Genomic DNA, 26,548 nt, shown 5'->3' with positions numbered 1-26,548 from the left:
ACATAGACACATATACATAATAGCTCATAAGCATCTTTACTATTTACATCATTATCATAATCGTCATCAACATCATTATTACTATTATTGTCATTCATCACACTTATCTTTATAGGCTTACTCGTCATACGAGGGATTTGGTACAATCGTGGCGTATCAAGAATCATGAGCTTACTAGCTCGGAAGATCAAGTCATTTGAAGGACATCATAGACTCATAGAAGTTTAGATATTTGGCCAAAGAACCATGCCTGATGAAAGAAGGGTTAGCCTTACATACCTTTTTCGTTCAACTATTCCACACTTGCGTTTTCTCCTCCAATGCTAGCGTTCCTACCTTCATTAAAGTCATACTATCATTAGAATCGATAGCTAGTATATATGACTAAAGCTAGAGAAAATCGGACAGCATCTCCTTTATTTATATGACAATCCTCCATAACATATATCAACTCCCAAACGTCAACAACACATTCACAATACCATAACAATAGTCATTATTCATCCATATTATCCATAGCTCTAGACTTACTTTCAATCATCCATACCCACGGTCATATCACACGACTATGTCCATTCACGTACATTGCTCATCTCATGTTCTCAACATCATTTATAACACATTTACATCACAATACATCAAGACTCATAACTCAATTCAAACTATTTCTCAAAATGGCACTATTCCACATTCATGACCCATTTTACCATACCTTTCTACAATCCAAGTATTTCAACTCTTAAATACCCTAAAAAACATATAAATATCATGAATCTTACCTTAGATGTCGTAGGAACAAGCCTTGGTTGATAATACTCCACTTGAGCAAAAACCCTAGTTTACCTCCATGAGATTTCTTGACTTTGAATGATCTTTGATGGTTTTCTTACACTTGATTCACTTGGTTTATGTTGTTTATCACTAGTAATCCTTGAATTCTTATGGAATAAATGTAGAGAGATGTTTTAGAGAGAAGGGGTGAAATGTGGAAATGAAATAATAAGCTTAGTCCCCTTTTTAATAACCCAAAATTTGATCTAAAATGAACAGTCGTCGAAAGTGCACAATTGTCGTAAAACCAGTTTACGGGCCATATGCCAGTTTACGGTCCGTATTCTATGGGCGTATTTAAGCATCACAGAACCAGAAAGTATGCTGGCGATCATGGTGATTTACGATCGCAGTTTACGGGCCGTATTTCAATTTAAGGTCCGTATTCCAAGTCGTATTTAACCATTTGGACATTTGACAGAAAGTTAAAGTTTTGGAAGTTGAAATACGACATGGCAGTTTACGGGCCGTATACCATTTTACGGTCCGTATTTCACTTTACGTTCAACTAGCCAAAATGCAAACCTTAGTCATTATGGAGCATAACCTATCTCTTATTGCAATTGCCTTTGGAATCTTACTTAGGGCCATCAATTGTCATTTCTTACTTATGAAAATATCGTATACTCGTAATCCTCACTAGTTCATCCACTTGTGCAACAACGGAAGGATTTTCGAGGTGTAACAAAGGATTAGAGGTTAAACGAATCGATGAGAATACGTTTTGACGAAAGTTGGGTTTTATGGTAGCATTTATGGACTGTATATGGTATACGGACCATATTTTTGGCTGAACCCCCACCGTATTTTGATAACAGTGAGGGTGAGACATTTTTGGTAATTTATGGTCCAAATATACGGACCGTATATGATTTACGGTCCTTAGTAAGGACTGCATATTGAGGCGGTGGCAGCCCCTTTTTGTTATATAAATCGAACCCTCTCCATTTAAAGACATTTGCATCATATATACAGAACCTTAACACTCCTAAAAACCCTATCCAACATAAGTAATCAACCCCCAAGTGAAATTAAGGAATTAAAGTAAGAATCAAGTGACAAATACTTACGGATTGTTGAAGCGTATTTCTTCCTCTTCTAGTAGATTTGAGGGATACTTCAAGGTGAAGTAATCTTGGAATTGGTGTGTTATTGAGTTCTTGAGGTAATAATTCATCTTATTTCCATGTTTACGAGTTTGTTAATGATTATACAATGTATTGAAGGGAGAAAGTTGGAGGAAAATGTTCAAATGTGAACTTGAGTCTATGTTGAGTTGTGTTCTGTCTTGAGTCATGTTGTTACTGTGTTATTGAACTAAATTCTTGTTGTATGGATAGTAGTTGATGTTGAGGTTGTGTTGGAATTTTTGTACTTGATGTATTTGGAAGAAAGATGTGTATGAAGTATCGTATACGAAGCGTATATCGGACTGTTTTGTTGTATATTTTTAAATGTTGTTGATGTGATTTTAAAAGAGGATTATATGAGGTTGTTGTTGTTGGCTATTTGGATATGTTGCGGTGATTAAGAAATAGGGGAAATGCTGCCCGTTTCATTTTAGAATCAATTTATCGTTTGATATATATGATATACTAGTACCATCTAAGTTTGTAAATCCATTCTTTTGTTAATAGGATTGGAGTGCTAGTACGATAAGCTCGTTGTGGGGTTGTGTTGATGACTTGAGGTATATCGGGCTTTTATGAGGATGATTGCCCACAGAGGACGATGGTGTTATACACACACACACACACACACATATATATATATATATGTGTGTGTGTGTGTGTGTGTGTATGTGTGTGTGTGCGATGGCATTATATACGCACCACCGATCAGTTGGCTAGGATAATGATGCCCACAGAGGCTTGGACAGGCGTTACATACACATATATATGTATGAGCAGGCGTTATATACGTATATATACAGTACTATGCATATCATGGCCTCAGAGGTAATCCAGATATACAGGTTGTATCTTTTTATCCTATGTTGCTCTTATGTCTCCCTTTATGTTACTTTCATGCCTTACATAATCAATACTTTATTCATACTGAGCCCCTTTCGCCTGGGGGACACTATGTTTCATGCCCGTAGGTCCAGGTAGACAGGGTGATGGTCCGCATTAGTAGGTTGCCTATTTAGCTGATATTGGGGCACTCCACTTGTCTCAGAGTTGCTATCATGTCTTGGTATGGTATTTTGTTGTACATATGGGTATGGCGGGGCCCTGTCCCAACCTTATTATGTCATGTATTCCAGTAAAGGCTTGTAGACAGATGTGATACAGTTAGATGTTTCATGGCCTTCTCAGCGTGTATTTTGTTGTACAGATGTCCATGGCGGCCTTATAGGCTCGTACTATCATATCCAGCATGTTTATGTATATATTTCCTTTTGGACCTTTTCCCTTTCCAGTTTATTTCCCGTATGAGTTAGCAGGTTGTCGTATGATGACCCTCGTGGTCCACCCTTATTTATGATTATGTTATGAAAGTATGTCTAGTGGTGCTCGACAAGTAAGGCTCGGGTGCCCGTCATGACCCTCCGATTTGGGTCGTGATAGAACTACCCCACTCATGACTTGGAGTTGGCAGCGGTAGTGTTTACTTTGTAGATTTGGAGGCATTATCTTTATGGTGTCCATTGTGAGGTCTTCATGGACCATCGTAGTCTTCAGCAAGTGTTCAATCAGAGGGAATTGAATTTATGGAAGCATAGATGGATGGAGTTGCTCAAGGATTATGATATTACCATTCTTTATCATCTGGGCAAGGCCAATGTGGTAGGGGATGCATTGAGTCGAAAAGTGGTGAGTATGGGTTGTTTGGCACGTTTGATCACCGAGGAGCATCCTTTAACTATAGAGGTTTAGTATTTGGCTAATAGTATGGTGAGGCTTGATATTTTAGATTTGGGCAAGGTTCTGGCTTGTGTGGAGGCGTGTCACGACCGGATCGGAGGGCCATGATGGGCACCGGGTACTAACCCACCCAGGCACCCCTTATCGTACATTCATATTTACGTCTAGGTGAGCCACATGGCCTACGCATGATTTCTATACATCAATAATGCTAATCTCATTGGGCAACAACACATTCATATCATCGTCAACAACTATGCCCATATCCATATATACAAGCCGACAAGGCTAACAAAATGATGTACAAAATATGAGCCGATAAGGCTACAAGACATCTAACCATACACAACTGTCTACGAGCCTCTAAGAAGAGCATGTAACATCATATAGACGGGACAGGACGCCGCCATGCCCATATGTATGTACACAAAAGAATAATACCACAGTTGTAGCTCCGGATGAAATGGAGCTCCTCTATGCAATCCCTGAACAAGAAATCTATGGATCAAGCCTGTCTCCCTGTCCGCCCGCTGGCATGACGCAGCGTCCAGAAACAAAAGGACGTCAGTATGAATAATGTACTGAGTAGTAAAGCATAATCAACATCATAGTAGGAGCAGAAGAGACAACATAAGAAATAGCATAAGATACAGCATAAGATGGGAGAATCAAGAGGTAATAGAGTCATTTGTGCCTCCAGTGGCCTTTATCATATCTACTTACTAATCTTTCATAGGGACCTTCCATTTCTAATGCTTACTCATGTACATATATATATATATATATATATATATATATATATATATATATATATATATATACATATATATTCGTATCATACCCGACCATGAAGGTTCGGTGTTTTACATAACCGGCTATGACAAGGCTCGGTGATTATCCGTACCCAACTGCAGTGGTGTGCGCGCGATAGATATCATACCCGGCCATATAAGCTCAGTGTTCTTAGTAGTCATACTTTAGTATATAAATATATGTACATAGGAGCACATACACGTTCTCAACATTATCATCGTCATCATCATTTTCATTATATCCTTCCTTAGAGAATCAACTATCATAGGATGGGACCAATGGTATCGTGAGAATATCAAGATCATGAGCTTTAATGATTCTAGGAATGAAGTCGTCACGGAAGATACTATGGATTTCACATGAAGGTATACATCAATGGGATCATGCCTTAAGAAAGAAGGGTTAGCCTTACATACCTTTATATCTTCTTAACTACTTAACGTTCACCATCGAAGCTTGGAAAATCTACATTTAGAAGGATTTATACCATGGTTAAGCCTTAAAGATACTCTTAAATCCAAACTAGAACAATTCATGAGTTAACGAAAATTAGGCAGCATTTCCCCTATTTCATCGACTTCCACCATACTACAAAACAACTCCCAAATAGCCATAATAACATCTACAATATCATAATCAAGTAGTCACGTTCCATTAAGTCTTCAAAATTCATTCTCATATTAAACTTATACTAACAACATCACACCAACCCTTAGCACATTTTCATACAATGCTTCCTCATCATTATTATTACCTTTTATAACAAGATTATATCCATATCATACTAAGAATCATGACTCAAGTTAGCTTACTACTCAAAAACATCATGAAAACTACATGTAGAACTCATCTTCTACTTTCTCCTTCTACCCAAGTTGTTCAACAACTAAACATTCTTGATAACATGAAATAAACATGAAAACTAACCTTTTATCACACAAGATTGAGCTCAGAGCTATCAACTTATATGGAAACCCTAGCTTCAATACCCAAAGAATTCTTGAAGTCTACTAACCCTAGCAAGACTTCTAACACATGAATATCTTGATTCTAGCCTCTTGATCTTTAATCTCTCTTGGATTTTGGCTTGGATTAGTTTATGCAATTGAAGAGAGGGTTTTTGGAGAGCTCTTGGATCATATTTGGGAAAATAAAATGTCCAAATGAAGTGGAACGAAATATATAAAGCCTGACTTAAAAACCCGACGGGCAATTCTGCGCCCACTTTGACGGACCGTCAAAATTCCTACGGTCCATCAAAGTGCAGCATAAAAATGGACACCCCAACATAGCTCACTGTGACCATTATACGATGGTGCTCCACCATTTGACGGGCCGTCATATATTATACGGTCCGTCAAAGTGCACTCTTCTGAAAAGTTGCTCCTTTCGATTCGTTTGACTCCCAATCCTTATGGAACTTTCTTGCCACTTGCATAACACTTCATTAACCACAAAATAGGCCCGATATTATCCCCTCAAGACATTACTAAATAAATTCTAGCTCAATTATAGCGAAAACCTTTCCGAGCGCGACTTACATTTCACTTCCTTCAACAAATTTAGTCCCATATATTTCTATGACTTCAAAGTCTTAAGGTACCTACTTAAAGTTATCAAATACTCTCCTTAATCTCATAAGGATCTCATGTTCATCTTAGGTTCACGCTAGTCTACTCATGATTCACACGACTCAAAATTTCCGAGATGTAACATTATTCCCCCCTTTGGAACATTCATCCTCGAATGTTAGGTTCTTGGGGATTCTATAAAAATTTCTCCAGAGTTTCCCTGTAATATGGCACTACCATCCTGTCACAACAACCCAAAATACACTGCCTCACAGGGCTTCAACAACAACATCAATAACTATGGCCACACACGACTAGGAAAACATCATGGAAAGCATTACATACCTGAGGACAACGACGTCTCTACCTGAGTCTCCTCTGGAGGTGGAAATAAATGCGGGTACCTGAACTTCATGTCTCATTCTGCTTCCCAAGTCATTTCCTCTCTATTATTATTTCTCTATAAGACCTTAACTGAAGCTACATATTTGGTTCTGAGTCTCCATACTTGCCTATCTAGAATGGAAATGAGAATTTCTTCGTAGGATAATTGCTCAGTAACTTGAACATCATCTACCGGTACAACTCTAGAAGGATCTCCAACGCATTTACGAAGCATCGATACGTGGAAAATCGGATGGACCGACTCCAAATCCGAAGGTAGATCTAATTAATAAGCCACTTGGCCTATCTTGCGTATAACCTCATAAGGTCCAATATACCGAGGACTAAGATAGCCCTTTCTGCCAAATCTCATGACACTCTTCATTGGCAACACCTTTAAGAATACCCAATCTTTCACTTGAAACTCTAAGTCCCGTCGACGATTATCTGCATAGGATTTCTGACGACTCTGAGCTGTTAATAACCGATCCTGTATGAGCTTGACTTTCTCTATAGCTTGTTGGACCAAGTTTGGCCCTATCAGTTTGGTCTCCCCTACTTCAAACCACCCAATTGGCGATTTGCACTTGCTCCTATACAAAGCCTTATACGGGGCCATTTGGATGCTAGAATGATAACTATTATTATACGAAAATTCAATAAGAGGTAAGTGATCATCCTAACTACCTCCAAAATCTAATACATATGCCCGTAGCATATCCTCAAGGGTCTAAATGGTACGTTCAGCTTGTCCATCAGTCTGTGGGTGAAATGCTATGCTAAGGCTCACCTGAGTCCCCAAACCTTATTGGAAGGTTTTTCAAAAATTGGCTGTGAATTGTGTCCCTCTATCGGAGATAATAGATACTAAAACACCGTGAAGTCACACTATCTCTTTAACATAAAGCTTTGCATAATCTTCTGCTACATATGTAGTTCTGACCGGTAAGAAATGAGCTGACTTCGTGAGTCTATCTACAATCACCCATATAGAATCATACCTGCGTCGAGAACGGGATAAGCCTGCAATGAAATCCATGTTAATTACTTCCCATTTCCAAGTCGGAATCTCTATAGCTTGTAATAATCCACCGGGCTTTTGGTGTTCAATTTTCACTTGTTGACAGTTAGGACATTGGGCTACAAATTCCGCTATGTCTTTCTTCATCCCATTCCACCAATATATAGATTTAAGATCATGCTACATCTTCGTTGCTCCGGGGTGAACGGAATAACGGGAACAATGGGCTTCTCTCAATATTTGGTGGCGTAACCCTGCAACATCAGGAACACATAACCTGCCTCAGCATCGGAGAACTCCATCTTCAGAAATCTCAAATGATGACTTCTCCTTCTGAGGGAGTGTATTTCTGTAATGAATTAGCATGGGATCTTTGTATTGTCGCTCTTTCACTTCCACTACTAGCGATGAGATCGCTGAATTTTGAATGATAGCTCCCATACTACCTGAGTCCACTACTCGAACTCCCAGTCTAGCTAACTGTTAGAGCTCACGAGTTATCTCTCTTTTCTCTTGCTGCACATCGCATAAACTTTCCATGGATCTACGGCTAAGAGCATCAGCCACAACATTTGCTTTCCCGAGATGGTATAGGATGTTAACATCATAGTATTTCAACAATTCCAACCATCGTCGTTGCCTTAAATTTAGTTCTTTCTGCTTGAAGATATACTGAAGGCTCTTATGATTTGTATAAATATCAACGTGGACGCCGTACAAATAATGTCTCCACATCTTCAACGCATGAATCACTGCAGCCAATTGAAGATCATGGGTCAGATAATTTTCCTCATGTTTCCGTAACTGCCTTGAAGCATACGCAATCACCTTACCATATTGCATCAACACACAGCCTAGCCCAACGCCTGAAGCATCACAATAGACAACATAACCTTCTGATCTCTCTGGAAGTGTCAAGACTGGGGCAGAAGTTATTCTATCCTTTAGCTTTTGGAAACTACGTTTACAAGCATCTGTCCATTGAAACTTAGCTGATTTCTGGGTCAACTTCGTGAGTGGTGCAGAAATAGAAGAAAATCCTTCTACAAATCTCTTGTAATATCTTGCTAAGCCCAGAAAACTACGAACTTCCATAGGGTTGTGGGCCTTGGCCAAGTCTTCACGGCCTCAATCTTTTGGGTATCTACCCGAATACCATCGGCTGAAATAATATGCCCCAAAAAGGTCACTGAGTTCAACCAAAACTCACACTTAGAAAATTTGGCTAATAACTCTCGAGTTTGAAGAACAAACAGTACGCAAGTGATCCTCATGTTCTGCCTCGGACCTAGAATATACCAGGATATCGTCGATGAACACAATCACAAATAAATCTAGGAAGGGCCTGAACACATTGTTCATCAAATCCATAAATACTGCCGGTGCATTAGTTAGGCCGAACGACATTACCCGGAACTCAAAATGGTCGTATCTGGTTCTGAAGGCTGTCTTAGGAATATCTTTCTCCCTAACTCTGTTATATCCCGCATTTTGTACATTCGGATAATTCAAGATAATTACGGGAAATTAAGAGAAAGGCTACGTTCTTGATCTTGTTTAGCACACAAGTTGTCTGTGAAAATATTTATGCGGAAATATTGAGAAAGGCTAAGGGCAAATTTTGAAATTTGAAAAATAAGTTCGACGAAAATTTGAGAAAATGCTGGACAGATTTTTTGTCAACTTTGGAGGGTCATATCTCCTAGTATATGAGGATTTTTAAGGTGTTTGAAAAGCCTAAAATGAAGTTCGTCGAGTCTAGTTTGTAATGCAACAAACCGCTCGTCGATAGGACGTCGGAGTAGAGAATTATAGACGTTACAAACTGAACTGTCGCGCAGAAACAGTACCGCTACAGTACTGCTACAGTACCTCTGCAGCACTGCTACAGTGAAACCGACCCAAACTTATTATAAAAAGGGTCAAAACCCCCATTTTTCATCATAGAATGGTCCAAAATTTCCAGAAAATTCTGCACTCAAAAGGGAGCTTAAATCTCACATAAAAGTGAAGATTTTGAGCAAAATTTCAAGCTACGAAATATGGATCGAGGTCCGGGCAACGCGTAGTCGCGGATATAAGTTCGTTTGGTGTTGGAGTGGCTTGGGAACAAGAAAATGGTGAAGAGTTTGCTACCTTCATAAAAATAAGGTATAAATTATTGAATCTGTTTCTTTATCAAGTTGGGTTAAGGAATAATTGCAAGAATAGAGTTATAGTTTGTTGTGTTGATGTTGTTGAATTATGGAATGAGCCCGTGTAGTGTATTGTGTAGAAGTGATGAACTAATTTCACTTAGTATTTTAATTATTGTTATAGTAGATTCTATGATGTAAAATGAGGATTTAGTGGCCTGAAACGGAGTGAAAATCGTTTGTGGATTATTGAATAAGTTAATGGATATTAGTATGATTCCTTATAATTGTGTGAGTGAATTTGTAATGTGTGGATTGTGGATATAACTCATGAATTTGGAAGCAAGAAATATGTTTGGAAGATTGTAAGTTGGGTTGTTGGGATTGAATTGAATATAAGAAAAATGTTGTTGAATTGTGTGACAAGAGTTGCTAAAGTTATGATGTATTTCGAAATAATTGCGAAGTTGGAAGATATGATTGTTGGTATCGTTATTGATAATTTGGCCGAGTTACATTCTCGGATTTGTTGTGGTATTTTTGGCCGAGTTGAATTCTCGGGGATGCTATATGTATAGGGGAGATGCTGCCCAAATTTTTGTAGACAAGTATTGGTTAAGATCGAACTTTTAAACCTTATGATTTATATTTGATAAATGTGACCAAATGTAGATTTTGGACGAAACGGGATTTGAATTTGGAGAGGCGTAAGGAGCGAATAAGGTATGTAAAGCTTTACCTTTCCTTCTCTTGGCATGTCCTAGGTATGATAGGCTTTGATACGAGCCTCGGGGACGACTCTACTCTTCGGAATCTACGTTCGAATTTGCCCCTTTTTCATTCAGTAGAATTGAATTGAATATGTTATGAATAGTTAGAAAAGGTGCCTAAATGTCTAGAACTTTCACAAATAGGACCCGACTACCTTAGAACTCTCACGGGTAACGTTATAAAGTGTAACATACGTAAATTATGTGCGCCACCTCATTTGACCCGAGGTGGGCCCACTTTCCCGGATTTTTTTGATTTGTTCCGTTTGACTTATTTTGGAATAAAATTCAAAGGAAAACTCTTGGTTACTCTTCTAACTACTATATGACATTCGTTTGACTCATTTTTTTAAGTCCCATAATATATTTTGAAACATGAAAATGATTTCAGAAAGCTTATTTTGACATATGCTATTGTGATATCTGAAAGGCATACGCTATGACTACCGTTCAATCTCTTTTATATGATTTGTCGTCTGAGTTATGCTATCGAGATTCTGTAAATGTTTATATTTTGATATGTTCAAACAATCCCAAAAGCTTTAATTTGATATAATCCCCCGCGACATCCGAAAGGTACGTGCTATGACTATCATCTGATTTCTTTCTTAAATGACCTGTCATTCGGATTATTCTGTCGAGTCTTTGTAAATATTTTATGATGCATAAGTTTCTCACTACTCCACTCGTGGATGCCTCAATGCTTCCTTCACTGAGCCCGGGCCAGGATATGTTATCACGCGTATTCCACTGCATTGTTCGACGTGCCTCGATGTGAGGGGGCAGGTATACGTGTACATGGGTTGTGGAGTATGCTGTGCCATGTACACACATTCTGATATATGATGATATGATATGATATGGCCATCTGATATGTTTGATATGTGCACATTATGATACGATATAATATGTTACGGAGCTATTCCCTACTCTGGAGTATGCTGTGTTGTGGCGCCAGTGACGGGGTGGCGACCACGTTCTGTTCACCGTGTCCCATAATGGGGCCGGATATGGCATATGTTCTGACATGCATTGATATTTTTGTCCACCGCGTCCCTCACGGAAGGGCCGGGATCTGTTATACGCACACATACGATATACGATTTGTGTCTGGAAAGTAAGTTCTCTGGCATTCTGTACCCTCTGTACCTTTCTGACCTATGATATTGATATACATGATCTGTGTCTGGAAAATCAACATTCTGACATTCTGGATCCGTACTTCTTCTGACATATGACTTCGGCATATATGCTCTGCGTGTGGAAAACAAACCTTCTAGTACTCTCGATCGGTACCCCCTTTTTTTCTGACATATGATCTGCGTTCGAAAAATAAATGTTGGTACTTTGGATAATGTACTTACTGTTTGTACTGTCTGTTTCGATTATGGTTTAGTTTTCTGTATTCCATGCTTTACATACTCAGTACATTTTTCGTACTGACCCCTCTTCTTCGGGGGCTGCGTTTCATGCCGCGCAGGTACACCCAGGTGAGTTGAAGTTATTACAGAACATGTTCCAGCGGAGTTGGCAGGCTCCATTTTCTCCTGGAGTGTTGCCGAGTCAGAGTTTGTATATGTATGTTATGAATTCTGGATTTATGCTAGAGACTTTGCAGACAGAGTCGTGGGTATTGGTTATCAGTCTGTAAGCGGCTCCATCAGCCGATATGTCATTCTGTGTTATGTAGTAAATTTTATATAATTACGGACTTTGCCTAAAATTGAGAACGATAAAAGATGGATTTCGAAAGCTTAATATGTATTTTACTTTTATCTGATTTTCAGCGTCTGAAGAAATTATGTGTGTAATAAGAATCTGTGGGTTCGCTCGGCTCCGGATATGGGGTCGGGTGCCCATCACACCCTAGTGGAATTGGGGTGTGACAAACTCGTACTTGATGATACCTGGATCTTAAATCTATCTTTGAAAACCATTTGGCGCCCTGTAATTGATCAAATAAGTCGTCTATCCTTGGGAGCGGATATTTGTTCTTGATTGTCATTTTATTCAGTTGTCGATAGTCAATGCACATTCGCAATGAGCCATCTTTCTTCCTCACAAATAACATGGGTGCTCCCCACGGGGAAGAACTAGGCTTAATAAAACCTCTTTCAAGCAAGTCCTTCAATTGCTCCTTCAACTCTTTCAACTCTGTGGGAGCCATTCTGTAAGGAGGAATAGATATGGGCTTTGTATCCGGTAACACATCTATAGCGAAATCAATCTCCCGCTCCAGAGGGAGGCTTGGAAGATCTTCCGGGAATACGTCCGAAAACTCACTCACCACGGGGACAGATTAAAGAGTTGGCGATTCAGCTTCTACATCTTGGACCCGAACTAGATGGTAAATACAAACTTTTGTGATAATTTTCCTTGCCTTTAGATAGGAAATGAACCTACCTTTCGGGGACATAGTATTTCCTTTCCATTCTAAAACTGGTTCTCCCGGAAACTGGAAGCGAACCATTTTCATTCTACAATCAACATTGGCATAGCAAGTAGCCAACCAATCTATGCCCATGATAACATCAAACTCCACCATTTTTAACTCATGTAGATCAACCATAGTACGGTGGTCACAAATCACAACTACACAATTCCTATATACACAGCTAGCTATTACCGGTACACCAACGGGTGTATATACCTTAAAAGGTTTGATCAACTTCGGTTTGACCCCAAACCGACCCGCAATATATAGAGTAACATATGATAATGTGGAACCCGGATCTATCAAAGCATATATATCATGAGAAAATACCGATAATATACCTGTGACGACGTCGGGGAAAGACTCAAGATCCTGGCGTCCAGCCAAAGCATAAATACGGTGCTGAGGACCACTAGAACTGGGAGCTCTCTCTCTACCTATACCATGGCTGACTGGCACCTGTGAACCTTGCCCCAGGGGGCGTATCAATGATAAAGACCCGATTGCCGATCCCGAAGGCTGGACCCTACCCCTGCTACCAATCGAGGGGCAATCACGCATGATGTGGCCTAGCCGACCGCATGCATAGCAAACCTCTGAACCTAGTCAATACTGGACCTAATGTGACTTCCCGCATCGGGAACATCATGGCACGGGTGGCCTTGCCTGACTCGAATCACCTCTAAACTGAGAGCTTGAAGCCCTGAAACTCTGACTCATCCCGGAATGAGTAAGTCTATCAAATCTCTGGCTTGTAAACCGTGGAGTCGCACTAGTCATAGAATGGCCTGAATTCCCAGAAAACTGATGCCTTTGCGCTCGTCTAAACACACTCGTCGGACCCAAAGATCGAGCCCTCTTGCTATATCCTTTGTCATGCTCACGCTCACTTCTTTGTTGTTGTTGGCTTTCCTCTAAATTCTAGGCATGGGCTTGAATGCATGAAATATCCATGTTGTCCTGAAAGGATTCAGTCAAGCACCTATCCATCAAATATGGCCCTAGGCCTCTCACAAATCGGTGCACTCGGTCACCCATATCCGCTACCATGGCCGGAGCATACCTAGCCAAAGAATTGAAGCGGAGATTCTACTCTAAGGCACTCATACTTACTCTAAGGCACTCATACTTCCTTGCCTAAGGTTCAAGAACTTATCGGCTCTAGCCCGCCGAACCTCTAGAGGAAAGTAATGTCGGAGAAAGGCATCTATAAATTCTTTCCATACCGGGGGAGGTGCATTGACTCCCCGCGAAGCCATCCAAACCGTGTACCAAGGAACCGCGACATCCCGCAATCTATAGGACGCCAACTCTACCGATTCAATATCTGAAGCGTGCATTAACCGAAGTGTCCTCAACATTCCATCAATAAAGTTTTGAGGGTCCTCTTCCGACTTTGACCCAAAAAACTCCGGAGGGTTCAAACTAATAAAATCACGGGCCCTTGCACTAACAGCCCTATCACCTTGACCTGTACCTTGCCGCTGAGTCTGAGTGGCGACCAACTGAGTAAGTAAATGAATGGCCTCTTTCATATCTTGGCTTGAAGCATCTGGTGGAGGAGCTGGGTGGGTGGAACTGGGGTTGAGGTTCCCTCATGCTCTTCAGAAATAGGCACTGAGTGGGAGGACTGAGATTTAGCCGCATTCTGGGACTCACCTTCCTCTATATCTGTTGGTGGGTGCTCTTTCAGCCCGCTTTTCTGCCACTGTCTTGCCCTTTTGGGCTGCCGTAGCCTTTCTCTTTACAAGCATTTTTGAAATACGTAATGCACGGTTAAGGAAAAATAAATCCTTATATTATGGCTCCATCGCATGATCTTATGAAGAAAGAAGGTCATTCATTCCTAAAATGCCCGCAGCCTCCTGTTTATAAGCATGGCGCACAATACACCCATAAACAAGACTCTACTGGACACAGCTCGTAGACACACCCTAGGACAGAACTGCTCTGATACCACTTTTGTCATGACCCGATCGGAGGGCCATGACGGGAACCCGGTACTAACCCACCCGGGCACCCCTTATCGTACATTCACATTTACGTCTAGGTGAGCCACATGGCCTACGCATGATTTTTATACATCAATAATGCTAATCTCATTAGGCAACAACACATTCATATCATCGTCAACCACTATGCCCATATCCATATATACAAGCCGACAAGGCTAACAAAATGATGTATAAAATATGAGCCGACAAGGCTACAAGATATCTAACTATACACAACTGTCTATGAGCCTTTAGGAAGAGTATGTAACATCATATAGACGGGACCCTGCCATGCCCATATGTATGTACACAAAAGAATAATACCACAGCTGTAGCTCCGGATGAAATGGAGCTCCTCTATGCAGTCCCTGAACAAGAAATCTATGGATCAAGCCTGTCTCCCTGTCCACCCGCGGGCATGACGCAGTGTCCACAAACAAAAGGACGTCAGTACGAATAATGTACTGAGTATGTAAAGCATAATCAACATCATAGTAGGAGCAGAAGAGACAGCATAAGAAATAGCATAAGATATAGCATAAGATGGGAGAATCAGGAGGTAATAGAGTCATTTGTGCCTCTAGTGGCCTTCATCATATCCACTTACTAATCTTTCATAGGGACCTTTCATTTCTAATGCTTACTCATGTATATATATATATATATATATATATATATATATATATATATATATATATATATATATATATATTCGTATCATACCCGACCATGAAGGTTCGGTGTTTTACATACCCGGCCATGACAAGGCTCGGTGATTATATATACATGCCCCTACCAAGGCTCAGTGTTATCGGTACCCAACTGTAGTGGTGCGCGCGCGATAGATATCATATCCGGCCATATAAGTTCGGTGTTCTTAGTAGTCATACTTTAGTATATAAATACATGTACATAGAAGCACGTACACGTTCTCAACATTATCATCGCCATCATCATTTTCATTATATCCTTCCTTAGAGAACCAATTATCATAGGATGGGACCAATGGTATCGTGAGAATATCAAGATCATGAGCTTTAATGATTCTAGGAATGCAATCGTCACAGAAGATACCATGGATTTCACATGAAGGTATACATCAATGGGATCATGCCTTAAGAAAGAAGGGTTAGCCTTACCTACCTTTATGTATTCTTAGCTACTTAACGTTCACCATCAAAGCTTGGATATTCTACATTTAGAAGGATTTATACCATGGTTAAGCCTTAAAGATACTCTTAAATCCAAACTAGAACAATTCATGAGTTAACAAAAATTGGGCAGCATTTCCCCTTTTTCATCGATTTCCACCATACTACAAAACAACTCCCAAATAACCATAATAACATCTACAATATCATAATCAAGTAGTCACATTCCATTAAGTTTTCAAAATTCATTCTCATATTCAACTTATACTAACCACTTCACACCAACCCTTAGCACATTTTCATACAACGCTTCCTCATCATTATTATTACCTTTTATAACAAGATTATATCCATATCATACTAAGAATCATGAATCAAGTTAGCTTACTACTCAAAAACATCATGAAAACTACATGTAGAACTCATCTTCTACTTTCTCCTTCTACCCAAGTTGTTCAACAACTAAACATTCTTGATAACATGAAATAAACATGAAAACTAACCTTTTATCACACAAGATTGATCTCTGAGCTATCAACTTATATGGAAACCTTAGCTTCAATAACCAAAGAATTCTTGAAGTCTACTAACCCTAGAAAGACTTCTAACACATGAATATCTTGATTCTTGCCTCTTGATTTTTAATCTCTCTTGGATTTTGGCTTGGATTAGTTTATGGAGTTGAAGAGAGGGTTTTTGGAGAGCTCTTGGATCATATTTGGGAAAATAAAATGTCCAAATGAAGTGGAACGAAATATATAAAGCGTGACTTAAAAACCGGACGGGCAATTCTGCGCCCACTTTGACGGACCGTCAAAATTTCTATGATCCGTTAAAGTGCACCGTAAAAATGGCCACTCGAACATAGTTCACTTTGACCATTATATAGTAGTGCTCCACCATTTTACGGGCCGTCAAATATTATACGGTCCGTCAAATGGTCCGTCAAAGTGCACTCTTCCGAAAAGTTGCTCCTTTCGATTCGTTTGACTCCTAATCCTTATGGAACCTTCTTGGCACTTTCATAACACTTCATTAACCATAAAATAGGCCCGATATTATCCCCTCAATACATTACTAAATAAATTCTAGTTCAATTATAGCGAAAACCTTTCCTAGCGCGACTTACATTTCACTTCCTTCAACTAATTTAGTCCCATATATTTCTATGACTTCAAAGTCTTAAGGTACCCACTTAAAGTTATCAAATACTCTCCTTAATATCATAAAGATCTCATGTTCACCTTAGGTTCGCGCTAGTCTACTCATGATTCACACGACTCGAAATTTTCAAGATGTAACAAGGCAAGGTCTTCGCTTTTGGAGCATATTAAGGCCCAATAGTTTGAGGATGCGAAGTTGTACAAGATTGGGGACAAGGTGTTGAGAGTAAAGTCCAGGGAAGCTATTTGTGATCATGAAGGAGTTTTGAGGATTAAGGGATGAGTTTGTGTTCCTCGGGTTGGTGTTGTGGCTAGATTGATTATGAAGGAGGCTCACAGTTCTACATACTTTATCCATCCTGGTGCCACAAAGATGTATCGTGATTTGAGGTAACATTATTGCTGGCGTAGGATGAAAAGGGACATAGTGGAGTTCGTATCTCAGTGTTTAATTGTCAATAATTTAAGTATGAACATTAGAGACCGGGGAGTGTGACTCAGAGGATGCCTATACCGGAATGGAAATGGGAGCAGATTTCCATGGACTTTGTGGAAGGCTTACTGAAGACTTTGGGAAAGTTTGATGTTATTTGGGTTATCATGGATAGGTTGACTAAGTCCTCGCATTTCATTCCGACCACCTACAATTTTGGAGAAGTTGGCAAAGATCTACATTCAGGAGATTGTGTGATTGCACGGGGTGCCCATATCCATCATTTTAGACCGAGGCACTTAGTTCACCTCTCATTTTTGGAGGACCTTGCAGAAGGAAATGGGGCTCAGTTGGATCTGAGTACAACATTTCACTCGCAGATGGATGGTTAGTTCGACCGGACTATTCAGGTTTTAGAAGATATGCTGCGAGCATGTGTGATCAACTTGGGTGGTCATTGGGACTAGTTTCTACCCTTAGCGTAGTTTGTCTACAACAACAGTTATCATTTGAGCATTGAGATGGCACTATTCGAGGCTTTATATGATAGGAGGTGTCGTTCGTCGGTCGGTTGGTTTGATGCATTTGAGGTGAGGCCATGAGGTACAGACTTGTTGAGAGATTCCTTGGAGAAAGTGAAGATGATTTAGGAGTAGCTCCTAGCGGCTCAAAGTAGACATGAGGAGTATGCGGATCGGAAGGTTAACGATTTGGACTTCATGGTTGGTGATCAGGTTCTATTGAAGGTTTTTCCCATGAAAGGAATAATGAGGTTCGAAAAGAAGGGCAAGTTGAGCTCGAGGTTTATTGGTCCTTTTGATATCCTTCGGTGCATTGGTGAGGTGGCCTTCGAGTTTGCTTTGCCACTAGGTTTATCAGGTGTCCATCCTGTGATTCATGTCTCTATGTTAAAGAATTAACATTCTGATGGGTCCTCCATCTTCCACTGGGACTTAGCGCTTTTTTATCAGAATCTAGAATTTGAGAAAGAGCCTGTGGCCATCTTGGACAGGCAGGTTAAGAAGTTGAGGTCCAAGGATATTGCTTCCGTAAAGGTGCAATGGAAGCACCGTCCAGTCGAGGAGGCCACTTGGGAGACCGAGGCTAATATGCGGAGTAGACATCCTCAGTTGTTTAACAATTCAGGTACTCCTTCCCCACCCTCTCCTTTATCGTTCGAGGACGAACGATTATTTGATTGGTATATGATGTAACAACTAATTTTTTCGTTTAGCACTTTTAGGTTTGTCATTCCCGAAATACCCTTTTCGGTGATCTGATCTTGGTAATTTTAGCTTGTGGGAATGGGTGACGCGTTTCTCGAGGCAATCAGGTCTATTTCAGAGAGAAAAATCCTATGTTTGAGTTTCTTTAAGTTTTGCAAGTGAAATTTTTGACTAAAATTTGACTTTTGGGTAAACGCGTTCAGATTTGATTTATGATAATTCCGTTACGTCCGGAACATGATTTTTGACTTGTTAGAATAGGTTGTTCGGGTCCCAGGCTGTCGGGGATATTTTAGGTCATTGGTTGAGTTTATGAAAATGTATGGTTTTGGAGTTGACCTTAGTTAACTCTAAGTCACAACGAGCCCTTTTGGGAATTCCAAGTGTGCGAATGAGTTCGTAGCGTGTTTTATGATAGAAATGCATATTTAGTTTGTGTCCGGGGGATTCTGGGTGAGTTTCAAGTGTTGGATCGAGAATTAGAGAAGCTAGATTTTCAGGTTTTAGCTGAATCTAGTTTCCTTCTCCGCGTTCGCAAAAAAGACCTCGTGTTTACGAGGAAGTGGGGACCAAAGGGGTCACATTCGCAAGGTCGGGCTCTCGTTCACATATAACGATTTGGGGCTGGGCTAGGTCATGCCTGGGCATCTCGTTCGCAAGCCTTGTCTCGTGTTTGCTATGGTCGGGCCGGGTCAGGGCTGCATTGGTGAGCCTGTCTCGCCTTCGCGAAGAAGGAAAGGGCTAAAACAGATATTTAATTCCCAACTTCAAATCAAAATCCCATTTTCACATAACTCAAGTTCTAGAGCTCGGTTTTGGGAGAAAATAAGTGTTAAGTTCAAGATTCATTGTTGGGGTAAGATTCTAACCATGATTTCATCATTTCCTCTTGATTCCTTCCATTAATTAGTAATTAAATTATGCTTTTGGATTAGAAATTTAGGGGTTTTAGTCCTCACTTAAGAATTGAGTGTTTCTGAAATTGGAGGTCAATCCATGGTTAGTTTTAGGTGATTTTTTAGGTTTAGCTTATTTAGACTATGGGTAAGGTAGATTTAAGTTGAATTTCCAGTTTTTCCCTTAGGGCTCGGGTTCGGTTATTTTGGGTTCGTTTTTGGGTTTCAATTATAACTATAGCAATATAGTTATTGTTGGGTTCGTATGACCATGTAGATTACTAATTTGATCATGTTGAAACTGATTTCGCGAATAAATTACCATTTTGACCTTCGGGGTTTGGGACGGGGATTTGGGTTGACTTTTTGGACCCGAATTCTTTATATGACATTATGGGTGTTGTTAGACTCGTGTACTTATATAGAACGCAATAATGATAGAGTTGGAGAAAATTGAAGCCTCTCGAAAGGGAAGGCGATAGCTTGAGGGGTTCGTGGCACGTGGTCGGATTTTGAGGTAGGTTATGGCTTATCTTTTTAGACTCTGATTAGAGGTGCGCATATAGAATATAATTGTTGTCCAGGTTATGCTTGTAAGCCTTCGGGCAGTGGAAGTGGTGCATGAATCCACTCTTAGGTTGGTATGATTTTTGCTTATGTGGGCTATGTTAGCCAAAGTTGAACTTGTTGATAATGTGGTTCCGATTTATATTCATCTTTCCATATCTAATGAAACCATGAGAAAATGATCATTCTTGAAAGCAACTTACTACCATGAAAAGGCATGAGAATTTTTTATCTTTCCGTACTCTTTGACATTGTTGGATGCTCCATTCATTCATACTTACACACATTTGAGATGCATCCTTAATTGAGGTACGATATGGCCTGATGAGGCCAGAAAAAAGGTAGGAATTATGCTTTCGTAGCCTGAGGGGACATGATTCCGAGTGTTATGATATGAGGAAATATGTTATGATATGATATTATGCTCAACTTCTGAGGGATTATGCCAGATGGTAGTGAGCGGTATATGGACCTCGCGAGTCCCCCCATGGGTCATGGGTCTGTGCAAAGCCCTTTGCATGTGTATACTAGGTTTGGTTCTGGCTAGTTGCATTGCATATCACTTGCATTCTTATCATTCTTATTTGCCTATGTTGATTTAATGATATATCCACATGATTGATGTAAGGACCGGACATTATGCCTGTGTTTGATTTACCCGCATGATTTGATGAAAGGACCGGACATTATGCCTGTGTTTGATTTATGTGTATTTGGCGTTAATTAGAGTCGGATGGACTTTATAGAAAAAGGGAAGTTAAGAAGGAAGATTTAAACTTGTAAACCCCATTTAACGGTGAAAAGGGGTGGTAATGTGATTTAAACAACTATTCTTCATTTTTTGTGGTCGGTCAACTCTTATATTATCTATGCGTATTTCTTTATTGTTTGCCTATGATGCTTATGGGTACTAGCGTTGTACTCATGCTACACTTGCGCACTTTTGTGCAGATACAGATCTGAGTTCCAGCTCGAGACTTCATGGCTGATCGAGAGGCGATGATTCGAGACTTTCAGGGTGAGCTACATGGTCTCTCATGGCCCCTGAGACTCTCTTCCTATTTACTTTATGTACTTAATTTCTACGGACAATAATTTCGTCCCACAAGAATTGTATTTCAGACTTTCGTTAGCGCTCTTATACGACTTAGATCAGATTTTGGGGATATGTACTATTGGCTTTCTAGTATTTATGTTATTGAGCCTTAAAGATATACTTGTTGTTAATTTCTTCTCTTTCTTACTTAAGGATTTTACCTAAGTAATTGGGGATAGTTCGGCTACCGGTGGGAAGGTGTAGGTGCCATCATGATCGTGATTTGGGTCGTGAGATTATGGCCAAACTATAGCTCCTGAGCTGCATACATATCTGGGGTTTCACCAGAAATCAGGCTATATGTAGTTTGAAAAGGTGATTCCATTGGAGAATGAATGACTTGGTATGGGTATATTTATGAGGTATAGCAAATTTTGAGTGGGCCTCAAAATTTTGCCCTATTATTGAATTTATGATGACACTGGTTCTTCTTGTGGTGAAGAAGGGAGCGATTCCAGCAATAAAGTGGATAGCGTGGAGTATGACCGTGCTTGAATCTGAGCCACCTACATATCTCTGAAGAGCAAGGGAATCGGGCCGGATGTAGATCAAGAGGATGGAGTTGATAGAAAATATCGAGTAGTTTTCAAAATTTGCCCTGAATTATGATGACATTATGTGTGGCGAGGAGGGTATGGCAGATTGTAGGAAAGGTTGAAAGTGAATCTTTAAGGTTGAAAGTGAATCTTTATGAACATGGTCGAGATCATCTTTGAATTGCCTATATATCCCTGGGATTGCGGGAATTAGGGTCAGTGTAGTCCAACTTAATTGGTTGAAAAGGTATTCCTTATGAGGAAATAACCTTTGTGATTCAAGATAGATGACTTTATCATTTGAGTATGGAAAATAGGATTGAAACCTCTCAACTATGAATGTGGCATGCTTCACCCTCATAATTAAGACTTTACACGGGCATAATTTCTAGATATCTCAAGTATGTAGTCACCTAGATTCAAAATAAAGACTGATAATGCCTAGTGTCGGGTCGAAGATTACAATGAATGCGTAACTCAAAAACAACGATGTTGAAACAAATAACCTATATGCTTTCTAACAGGGGTGTAGTTTGGATGCGGTCAAAGATGATCCTCAACTCTCGCCTACAGAGTTTGATAGTCCTCTTCGGCAAATTTTCCTAGTTTCCTGCTTAGAGATAGTTCCACATATAGTGTCTTTTGTTAATGTGGTTGACGCATGTGGATTATACTTCTCGAGAGGGTAAGTCGTGGTAGGTCGAATGACGCTTTCGGACTTGACCTACAAACTATAAAGCATATATTATTAAGATAGTAAAGAGGGCAAAGAAATGGACCATATGACCAAAGATGCCTTTGGTCATTGAGATGTTGCTTCCGGTTGTCTGTGGAGCTTGATGGAATGTGGCCTCTAGTTGTCTTCTGGGGCTTGGTGCTCATGTTTTTAAGTCCTCTTCGGGAGTTGATGAAAACGTTGTCTTCGAGGCTTGATGGATGATGCCCCTGAGGTGTATGTAGGGATATCCGATTTGTGTGTCGGAGCCCTATAAAATGTACTACAGTAAAAGCATCTCCGACTTGCGGAGTAAATGTAATGAAAGCTCCGGTTGGCGGACAATTGTAATGTAAAGCTCCGACTAGCGAGCAACGGTACTTTAAAGCTCCTGTTGGCAGAGTATGACAACGTAAAATAAAACCTACGATTGGTGGAGTTTAACGATGCAACTGAAGTAAACCTCCAATTCACAGAGTTATTGACAAAGTTAGATGGCGGTCTCCGATTGGCGAAGTTATTGACGAGGAAGGAAAAATGGTGAAGGTGATGGTGTTATGGTGCGATGTTAAATCAAGCACTTGTTGGGAGGCAACCCATCTTGTTTTTTTTTTTTCAATTTTTATAGTGTTTTGTTTTGTTTTGTTTTTGTTTTACAGCTTAGGGGAAGTATGAGTACCCGAAGTTGAAGCTGAAGAGCATGTTTGGGCTTAAGTGTGGGGTTGTGCCGACCCTTGATATTGAGGATTATGTTGCTAGCTAGGCCCTACAGGGTCTCAGGGAGTAGTTCCCACCCTTGTTTTAATTTTTTCTCTGTTGTCCATGCATTAAGGTCCACACATATTTTAAGTGTGCGGTGGGATACTTCCGATACTTTTGAGGTCGAGAATGATTATGCCATAATCTTAGCCTTATAAAACAAATAAGAAAATCAAGAAAAATTCAGATAGGATTTTACTTTGTTGTTTTTGTTATTTTTCTTTTATAACTTCTTTGTCCCTCACTAGCGGCCTAGATCATCCAACCCTAAGTTTTTCTTAGCCTCGGTTCTTTTCCAAATGGGGGCCTTTGAACTGGGTAATTATTAAAAAATTTAGGATTAGTTTTTTTTAGTAGTAGTAAAAGAGAGAGAGGAAAGACCTTTTGACTTGTTTGCTGCTAGCATATTTAGGCCTGAGCTTGAGTAGTATTTTCCTGTGAGTTCTTGAGTGTTAATATATCATACCAGACTTTCTGACACCTAGGCTCAAGGTTGTGACTCTGTATATGGTTTTTTCTTATTTTGTATTCCGCCATGAACCTGTCTGTCTCATAGTAGAATTGATCTATCTTAATTGATACTTGTTCCATGTGAGGTGCTGATTTATTACATATATTTCATGTTTGGCAGCTTAGTCTAGAACTTACCCTACATGTTATTGAAACAAAATAATAAGTGTTGCTCTGTTTAAAAGATAATGATAGGCTTTCTTTGATATGTCTTGTGAATTTTAGCCTTTTCAGATATTGTACCACTAGTTAGTCCTTTGAGCTTGTAGCCTTTCGTTTGGTTGCCGTTATTTGCCTTGATGCTTTTATTGAATACCTAGATTTTGCACACTGCTTCCTTGAGCGCTATAGCTTAGAATGTGATATAATTGTTAAATCTGAAGAAAAGGATGGTCGGGTGTAAAAGTGACCAATGATAGCAGCAAAGTGATGAGAATGCTCTCTTAAAAAGAATGTAACATGAAATAAAAAAGAGAATGAAAATACTTGAAAAGAAAAAATTATCAAGAGCGTTTGGAGAAACACTCTGCATGTTGAGTTCTAAGTTCCAGGTTCCAACAGACGGTGGATACATGGTGGATGTACGATCATATACAATGATATATTGTCCATATGTAGATTTAGTTGTCAAGTTTAGAGACTTGAAATTTCAATCTTTAGTATTTTCCTAAGACCCCACATGCGGTTGGACATGCGGCCCGCATGTTAAACAAGCGGTCCGCATCCTGGCCGCATCTCGACCCAAATTTTCCAACTTCCTTTCTTTCGATTCTTTTCAACTTCAATAGTCTTGTACACTCAATACATGCTTAGATATTGACCTTCACATGTGTATTCTGAGGTTCGAGTCTAATCACTAGAATTTAACGCTTTCAAACCTATCTTGAATATACGAGGTCTTATAGTAGGACACTAATAGTTTTATAAGCACATACATGCCTAGTAGCATTAAGTCTAACACCCAATCTCTCGCATTGGCCACAAAATTCGCTTGAAAAATTATCACAATACTTACATCATTCGTTTAGTCAAAATTATTTTCAACTTAGCGGAATTATCATTTATCCTGAATATTTTACTCATTGAGGTGCTTAGCTTGTCACACATATTTTTTTTAAAGGTCTTATTATTAGCTGTGAGCTTATAACTATGTTTAATTGCTAAGTTACTGCATACCTTATTAGCGTGAACACAAAATTCAATCGCCTTATGAAGCTTAGAATTGTCGATCTTGAAAGGATTGAATTTGGGGTACGAGCAAGGGTCATTCTCGATCCGCCATTGCACAAGGCACGAAGAAGTTGTATTAATAGTTCAACACGATAAACAAAATCACTCATCCAAATTCAGAATTATGCAAGTTTGAGAAATACCTATTATCCACCATAATGGACCTCCTGGAGATCAATAAGATATTTTCCCCAAATCATGCATCCAATTCCTTCCACAAAGGCATATGAGGCAGAGGAACAATTACTTAAGCACTTAGCTTACATTCATCTCCATTGCGAGCGTAAATGTACTGCTAGAAATATGATAATCTTATTCCAGTCTAGTCGAAAACACCATCTGCTTTTCCATTATCAAACTTCCATTTCTGACTTATAGTGAATGCAAAACACGACAAATTGCCCAACAAATGCAACCAAGCAAGTCAAGACGACTGTAGTGTGATCCTCCCACAATACTGACATATGTCTATAGTGCTCTTGTGACATATCTGTGCATGCTACAACAACCTTTCTTCTCTTGTGGTCTAGTTATGAAACTTCTACTTCCCAGCAGCTCTTCTATTAGTTCCTTTTATGATTTATAAGAAATTTTTTATCTTACCAGGTGATCCTCTTTATATATCTGTCGCGCAACCAAAGTGTTTTCATCCAGCAATATCGCGTGAGTGAAGAAGGGTAATACCGCTTGTAAAGCTCTTTCGTCGAGTGCGCGATCATGCCAAGACTCGAGGAAGAAGCCCCGGCTAACTCCGTGCCAGCAACAACGTTAAGACGCGCGCGCGCGGGGGGGGGGGGGGGGGGGGGGGCAAGTGTTCTTCGGAATGACTGGGCGTAAAAGGCACGTAGGCGGTGAATAGGATTGAAAGCCACCAAAAATTGGCGGAATGCTCTCGAAACCAAGTGATCTTTTCTAAGAAATTCCTGTCATCAATTGACTCCTATTCCCACTTCTTGGGAGTGAAAGTCTGGTCTTGAAGAGCCTAGGTCGGCTCAGAAAGCTCGAGTTATCGATCTTGTACCTGCTCTTTTTTCGTTACCTAACATACCATCAAAAATAATAATGGTAGACCTGAGGTTATAGCCAATCAAAAAAAATTTACTTATCAAATATTGATATCTAAAAGCAGGTTTAGATACTTATTCAGTTGACAAACACTTGCAAGCTTAAAAACAAACAGTTAGTATTTCCTTACTGTATCATCCATTATGTAATTTCCTCTTCAAACATCTGGTGTTCAAATTTTATTACCGAGTATGCTCCCCTGTACTATGTGGTCAATCCAAGGCTAAGGATAGTTATTCTTGAGTTAATTGTAACTATGTTCAAGCTGAACTTCTAGGTAACACTCCTACTGGCCTTCAATAGACCAACAGGGTTTGTTGAAAGAGATTGGTTTTGGAAATATAATTTGTATGCCTTATCAAGTTAACCAACCACAATTGA

The sequence above is a fragment of the Lycium barbarum genome, chromosome 10 (assembly GCF_019175385.1).
Source record: "Lycium barbarum isolate Lr01 chromosome 10, ASM1917538v2, whole genome shotgun sequence".
NCBI classification, from domain to species: Eukaryota; Viridiplantae; Streptophyta; class Magnoliopsida; order Solanales; family Solanaceae; genus Lycium; species Lycium barbarum.
Note: the sequence above shows the minus strand (reverse complement) of the source record.